This window comes from Microtus oregoni, unplaced genomic scaffold, assembly GCF_018167655.1.
Source record: "Microtus oregoni isolate MIOR12 unplaced genomic scaffold, Mior012 000012F_ref0000307, whole genome shotgun sequence".
NCBI lineage: Eukaryota > Metazoa > Chordata > Mammalia > Rodentia > Cricetidae > Microtus > Microtus oregoni.
In genome coordinates, this window is record NW_024543071.1 from 26,156,940 (window position 1) to 26,165,379 (window position 8,440).

The following is an 8,440-nucleotide window of genomic DNA, read 5'->3' on the forward strand; positions in this document are numbered from 1 at the left end:
GGCTGGTATATCCATCCAACTAGCAGGGGAAGAGAAATGTTGAAAAGCAGTGGTTCTGAATCTCCCTTGTGAGGTGTTCCTTATCTGGCTTTTGGAGGCAGCAGCGTAGTCAGATAAGCAAAGGGGTAAGCAAGGACCGAGAGCAGTTTCCAGCTGTGCGTTACAAGATAAGGTTATTGACATCTCTCTAGTCCACAGTAAACTGCTGTGCATAGACCGCACAGACGCTGAGTTGCCCTGAGCCTTCAACTAGACTGTGTTCTCCAGACTCCCTACTGGTGAATAAGGTATGGTCATGTACCCGAGTTTGGATCCGCCGGAGACATCTTTTCCTGAGGACTTTCTTTCTTCCCCAGCTCTCACATAAGGTGGGATGTGAATGTGTTTTGCTCTCCCTTTCCTGAATGCACACCTGATTGTACTGAGAAGAGACCAAGGGCTGACTGGAGACACTGTACCCAGGGGCGTTACTGAACTTTGCTGCTAACTGAATATGGCATCTTGGCTTCTTTGGTTGACATTCCCATGCCAGAGTTACTCACTTGTTAATCCAAATAATAACAGGACTTTCCTTCTGGGGCTATGGGGAGATCAAGTGGGGAACAGTGCCAGTTGATTAAGACCTTTCAGGAATTGTGAGCATTGTTTTTAACGTAGGACCAGCCTCCCCTTCAGTCCAATCTTTACTAAGCATCAGCTAGAAACCTTCCTCATGGCAATTGCCCATCAGACACTGAGAGAATTGCCTCAGGTAGCATCCCTGTGCAGATGCTAAACTTCAGTTCTGAGCTTTAAACTGAGGCAGTGTAGATTGTTTCACTTTCTGGCTCAGGTTTAAAAGCCCTGGAGACAGTTGAACACAGAATTTATAATGCCTCCATAGCACGGGTACTCGGCTGATCCCAGTAGTGGCAGAGCCGGAGTGACAAGAAACTTCTGAAAGGGGGGCTACTTTCTTCTTCTAGCTCTTTATTTAAAAGGATTCATCTAAAAAGATAAATGGGCTTTGAGGTGCAAATATTTTCTTCAAGGTAGCCTTAGCCCAGCTTGAGAAATAAGAGATAGAAACACGAGCAAAGACTAACGTGAACACTAGGAAGGTGGCTGACACGGAGATCAGAATGACTACAAAATTTTTGTGCACAAAATGATTGCTTAGTAACTTCCAGGGAAACAGAACAAGTGCATCATTTGGTTAGCATGAATTTGGCAATGGTCCAGGTCCTGTGAGACTCTGGGTCAGCAGATTAGGTCTTCAGAATCTTGGCCAGTGTGTCTTTGGAGTAAACAGAATCACAAAGCAGACCGTGGGGAGATAAATATTTGGAAGAAAAAACCTACAGAGCATATGATGAATACATGCGTGTGTGGTGCAAACAGATGTGCATTTGTGTTTGCTCTTAGGAAGAAAAAAACAAAAAACAACAAACACTAGAGAGAGGCTTACTTTTGAAGATTGGGAACTTTGATTGCAGCTTTGCCTTTCTCCCTGCCGTTCTATCCATCCATCCACATATCCTGACGAGTCTCTTTTTAAAGGAAAGCTCTGTGCGCTTGTGCATTTTTAGGGAGTTTTATTTAGTGGAGAATATGTCCGAAAGTAACAGATGGCAGCTAAGAGCATAGGTCTTCTACTCGGGGAACCCTTCACAAAATTTCTTGGAAAACCTCCTATTCGCCACAACAGGCCTGCCTCCTTCAACTGTTTCTTCTTTTTTCAACTATAAAAAACATAACTTTATTTTAATGAATTCACAAATAAGACCACTATACAGCTGGAGTAAAGAAGCCACTCAGACGCTTGTCCAGTCTCGGCCTCTGCCTCCCAGGGAACATCTATGCAGTTAGGATGGCCATTCTGAGGCCAGGAAGCTTCACTTCGGGTTTTACACTTTCGCTGTCAGTTATGCTGTTATACATTTATCTACCACAAAAAAAAGAAAGGAAGCAAAAGCTTTGAAAGAGTGAAAATGAAAACCAATAAGCTTTGTAATCTCTTTCATGACTCGTGCCCTTCTGCCTGCATTCTGTCCTTCCTCACCACCCATTATGCTTCCTTAGTCTCTTTACAGCTGCTTACACACAAACACACACACCAGGTTGTATCTGAATATGAAAAAAATAATCTTTAACAGCTTTTTTATTTTTATATTATTGATATTATGCTATAAATACACCATTTCTCCCTTCCAGTTCCTTCCTCCAAATCTTCCCATATACCCCTCCTTGCTCTTTGTCAAATACATGGCCTCTTTATTCAATAATCATTGTTACTTAAGTGTGTGTGTATACACACACACACTTTCTAAGTCCATTTATTTTTTTCTACAAAATTCATGATTTCATTTTTTTGCAGCTCTACAATATTCTGTTTTGTATAGGTACTGCATTTTCATTACCCATTCATCTGCTCATGGACATCTAGGTTGTTTCCATTGCCTTGCTCTTGTAAATACAGAAGCAATAAACATGAATGTGCAAATATCTCTAAGGTAGGATACGGAGTCCTCTGGGTATACTCCCATGGCTATCAGGTAGGATATGGAGTTCTCTTGGTACACTCCCATGGCTATCAGGTAGGATATGGAGTTCTCTGGGTATATTCCCATGGCTATCAGGTAGGATATGGAGTTCTCTTGGTACACTCCCATGGCTATCAGGTAGGATATGGAGTTCTCTGGGTATATTCCCGTGGCTATCAGGTAGGATATGGAGTTCTCTTGCTACACTCCCATGGCTATCAGGTAGGATATGGAGTAGTCTGGTTATTCCCATGGCTATGAGGTAGGATATGGAGTCCTCTGGGTATATTCCCATGTCTATCGGGTAGTTCTGTTTTGAATTCTTTTTGAGGCACGCAGCGACTGATTTTCTGAATAGCTGTTTTAGTTTGCATGCCCACCAGTAGTGAAGAAGTGTTCCTCTCTCACCCTCTCCAGCATTTGTTGCCAGATTTCTCTATCTCACCATTCTGACTGGTGTGAGGTACTACCTCAAAGCAGGTTTTACATGCATATTTTGAGGACTAGGGATGTTGTACAATTTTAAAACTAGTTTTTTGTACATCTTCTTCTGTAAACCACCCGTTCACTTCATTAGCCCAGTTGCTCATGGGGTGGTTTTGTTTCCTTTGTATTTGATCTTTGTAATTCTTTGCAAATTCTGGATACTGGACCCAGGTCTGAAGTATAGCAGTAAAATATTTCTTCCATTGTGTGAGCTGTTTGTGTGATCTGCTAATGGCTTCCTTTGCTGTGCAGAAGCTTTAACAATCTGTGAAGTTCCATCTGTTGACGCTTGGGACTGAGTCCTGTGCTACTGGAGCTCTGTTCAGGAAGTTCTTGCCTAACCTGAAGTCTTGATAAGGATCACCCGTGATTCCCCCAGGAGTTTCAGTATTTTGTGCTTAAATTAAGGTCTTAGATCCGTTGCAAATTATTTTTGTGCAAGATGAAAGATGTAGATCTCATTTCATTTTTTTCTATGGGAAATATCATAGCCCTGGATGTCTTGGAATTTGCTTTGTAGACCACGTTCACCTCAAAGTCAGAGATCTTTCTACCTCTGCCTCCTGAGGGCTGGAATTAAAGGCATGTGCGACCATGCTCAGCATTTTGAAGTTTCGTATCAAAGGTAATCTTTAACAAGGGGTTTTCTGAACTCATATCATTGGCTTCATTCTTATGGGTGGTTGCCCTCTGTCATCTTCTCCTGGTTACCTAGAATGAAAAGACCCTACAGGTGATCTAACCATCATCAGGTAGAATAGTCACAGTCTAACAGGTACTAAATCTAGAGGTTTACAGAGAGAAGATTTGGCTTGTGGTCTGGTTTTCTCAGACTAGCGACTTCTTTTCAAAGGAGACAACTGAGTCTCCAATTTATATGGGAGAATGTGACTCATCTGATCCATTATGTATGATGTCTCTTCGTTGTTGTTGTTCTGCAGTGCACTAAAGAACTGCTGTGATTTAGATCCCTGCCCCTGCCAAGTTCAGGTGTCCCTAAGATATAGCAGTTGAGCATCTGTAATGTAATTGGCAGAGCCCTCATGAACGGTTTCATCCACTCATGGATTAATGGATTGTGAGTTATAAAAGGAATGGGCTATTTATCAGGAAAATGAGCCCATTACAAAAGCCAGGTACACCACCTCACCATGTCATGCTATGCACTGCCAGTAACCCCAACACTGGAGAGGCAAAGATAGGCAGATCCTGGCAGCTGTTGACTCAGCAATCTAGCTGAACAAGTGACCTTGACAGTTCAGTGAGAGACTTTGTCTTATAATAATAATAAGGTGGACAGCCAGTAGGATGGATTAGTGGGTAAAACGGCCTGCCAAGCAAGGAGAAAACAAACTATACAAAGTTGCTCTCCCATATTCTGAAAGGCACTATAGTTCTGCCCACAGCATACACAATGTGCATACAACACACACACACACACACACACACACACACACACACAAACACACACACACAAACACACATGATGGTGATGGTGATGATGAGGAGGAGGAGGAAATTTTTTTTACTTTCTTTTTATTTTATTTTATTGAGCTCTTCATTTTTCTCTGCTCCCTCCCTGCCTCTCTCCTCTCCTCTCCTCTCCTCTCCTCTCCTCTCCTCTCCTCTCCTCTCCTCTCCTCTCCTCTCCTCTCCTCTCCTTCAACCCTCTCCCATGGTCCCCATGCTCCCAATTTACTCAGGAGATCTTGTCTTTTTCTACTTCCCATGTAGACTAGATCCATATATGTCTCTCTTAGGGTCATCATTATTGTCTAGGTTCTCTGAGATTGTATTTCTAGACTGTTTTCTTTGCTTTATGTTTAAAAACCACTTATGAGTGAGTACATATGATAATTGTCTTTCACGGTCTGGGTTACCTCACTCAACATGTTTTCTAGCTCCATTCATTTGCCTGCAAATTTCAAGATGTCATTATTTTTTCTGCTGTGTAGTACTTCATTGGGAAAATGCAACACATTTTTCTTATTCATTCTTCAGTTGAGGGGCATTTAGGTTGTTTTCAGGTTCTGGCTATGACAAACAGTGTTGCTATGAACATAGTTGAGCATATATCCTTTTGGCACAATTGAGCATTCTTTGGGTATATACCCAAAAGTGGTATTGCTGGGTCTTGAGGAAGGTTGTTTCCTAATTTTCTGATGCCACACTGATATCCAAAGGGGCTGCATCAGTGTGCATTCCCACCAGCAATGCAGAGTGTTCCCTTAACCCCACAATCTCTCCAGCATAAGTTGTCATCAGTGTTTTTGATCTTGGCCATTCTTACAGGTGTAAGATGGAATCTCAGAGTTGTTTTGATTGCATTTCTCGAATGACTAAGGATGCTGAACATTTCCGGAAGATGCTTTCAGCCATTTTAGATTCCTCTGTTGAGAGTTCTTTGTTTAGGTCTGTACTCCATTTTTAAATTGGATTATTTGTTCTTTTGATGACCAATTTTTTGAGTTCTTTATGTATTTTGGAGATCAGACTTCTGTCTGATGTGTGGTTGGTGAAGATTTTTTCCCATTCTGTAGGCTGTCATTTTGTCTTGTTGACTGTGTCCTTTGCTTTTACAGAAGCTTTTGAGTTTCAGGAAGTTCTATTTATTAATTGTTTTTCTCAGTGTCTGTGCTGCTGGGGTTATATTTAGAAAGTGGTCATTTGTGCCAATGAGTTCAAGCATCTGAGGAGGAAGTTCTTGAGGAAGTCACCTGACATTTGTCAGTGGCCTCCACACACATGAATATATACCCCCAGAGAAACGTTAGAGAAAAATCATGGGAAAATCAGGGAGAGACATGAAAACTCCTTAGTCTCTATGTATTTGTTCTGTAAACCTAAAATTTGTTCTTGAAAACAAAGTTTATTGAGAATCAAACTATTGCAACAGGGAGAAAGAGTGGTGAAACAATGAGGCAAAACCCTGCTGCAGTTAGGATTCTTGCTGCTTTGGCCATACGGCTCGAAAGTACCTCAGGTTAGTCAGCAAAGGAATATTATTTCATTTGGATGAAAGCACAGAGCTGAAAAGTAGAGTAAGCATGGGGAGAGCTAACAGAGGAATACGCAATACCTTTCTTTGGTCGACTTTAAGAGGAAGTGTTTGACAGTCCAATGTTTGTTCCCCCTAATGTCAATTAACATTTCAGGAATTTTGTGGGAAAAGAAAAGTCTGGTCAAGTTAAGTGTCTTGGCATTTCATTCTGTTTGAATAGTGCAACAAATAGCACAGTGGACTGAATGGTAGTTAAGAAGCTCCGAGTGGTTTTATCATAGTTCAGCCAAGGGTACCATCTACAAGTAAAATCTAATAGAAAGAAAGGGGCATTGGTGCAACCAAGCTATTGGAACAAAACACCATTTTTTCTTTTGTTAGAACATGGGCTCGCTCTATTCATATCTTGCCTTTGGTAAACAGTACTACATCAAACAGAAGAGTGAAGGCATTTCTTTAAAGGCTTTTATACTCTGAAGAAGAAACTATTTTTTTTGAAATTTATTGGCTTAGAACAAAGCGTGGAAGAAAAATGTGTATCCTTTTTAAATACAACGTGTATTAATTCTGCCTCTAATGAAAGAATATATATTATTTTGTTCATTATTGTGAGACGAAATCTCCAAGCTTTTGTGCTAACTGTACCTGGGAAGTCTACTATGATGTTCAGCTGAATCAAGACCCTTGTCCCTTAAGCTGGCTTTATCAGATATTTTATCACAGAAGTGGGGAAAGTGATTGACACATCACATGAACTGCTTGCCCAGAAAGAATGCAAGACTCATTGTCCTTGGTGCTCACAAGTCTTCTCCTGATAAATGTACAGGGTTGGTAAGCAATAACTATCTCATTGGAGTCCATGGGAGTCTCATATAGACTGACCTTTAATGGAACTCAGTCACCAAAATTTATGCCTTCATTAACTCAATTGTCATAAACACAAACAGTTAAATTTAATCAATGTGCTCTTAGATCATAAAAGAAAAACTAATCATCTAGTATTTTTCTTAAGGACCATCAAGACATAGTATATTTAGTTATTTTCTATACATGCATAAATTATAATACAGATTCTTCACAAATGTATTGAAACTCAAATGGAAGAAATAAATTATCTAAGAATCTCAGTACGTCATTAGAGCCATACCTCAAGTTGATTCAAGGTCACATTTGGGAGATAATTTATATCACATTTACTGGTACTACAAAGTGACCCAAGGTGAATCCAAGTGACTGTAACACCTCAAACACTGAGATAGGAAAAAGAACATACACAGTCTTAAATTAAAAATATAGTTTTAGAATAAAGTCTTTAAAATAGAGTAATAAAAATATGAAAATATATATGAAGATAAGAAATATACGGAGACTTTGAATCCTATATGCTATATTGTCTTTAGATTTTTGACTGATAATGAACAAATTATAACTGATAAACGACACTGGTTTATGAAAACTGATAGATTCAATGAACCTACATATTTTAAATGTGTCTTGACCTCAAAATTTAAGTTGAACGATGTGTTACTTTGGGATAGAAGTTATGCTTTTGTTTCCATAGGAAATGAGAGGCCATGGATTCATTCCAGGTTAAGAAAAATCAGGTTTGATCACGGAAGACCACCCCCCCACCCTCCCACTGAAAAATCTCTGATGGGAGTAGATGGGCCAGATGATCAAACATCTCAGAGTTCCTCTGAGTTCTACATCCAGAACAGCTTCAAAGCAACTCGCTGAAATGAGCCAGTCTCACAGAATACTCCAGTCAGGACATGACCATAATCCTAAATTTTCTCAGGATCCCCCAAAGATTATCAGTGCCCCCAATTAACAGGAAGTAGTCTAGAGAATTTCACCCATATTCCCCCAAATGGGTTAGGGATGCTTATTATCATGTAATGGAAGGTTGGGTGCAAGTTGTTATTAGTAATGGTCAGGAAACATTCTAAAAAGGGAGATTAGATTCAAGGATCTCTTTCTAAAAAGAAAAAGGTGTTGTAGGAGTTGCGGGCTGCATTCCTGGCACCCGGCCGCCTGCACGGCTAGCTTTATACCCGAAATAATTACACGGAAACTGTATTCTTTTAAACACTGCCTAGCCCATTAGTTCCAGCCTCTTATTGGCTAGCTCTTACATATTGATCTAACCCATTTCTAATAATCTGTGTAGCCCACGAGGTGGCTTACCAGGGAAGGTCTTAACCTGCGTCTGTCTGGAGTGGGAGAATCATGGCGACCGACCTGACTCAGCTTCTTTCTCCCAGCATTCTGTTCTGTCTACTCCGCCTACCTAATTTTTTTTCCTATCAGAGGCCAAGCAGTTTCTTTATTACTTAACCAATGAAACAACAGATAGAAAGATGACCCTCCTCCATCAAAAAGGGGGATATAGAAATGATAGAATAAAAGGGTAGATTATTAAATCTACTTT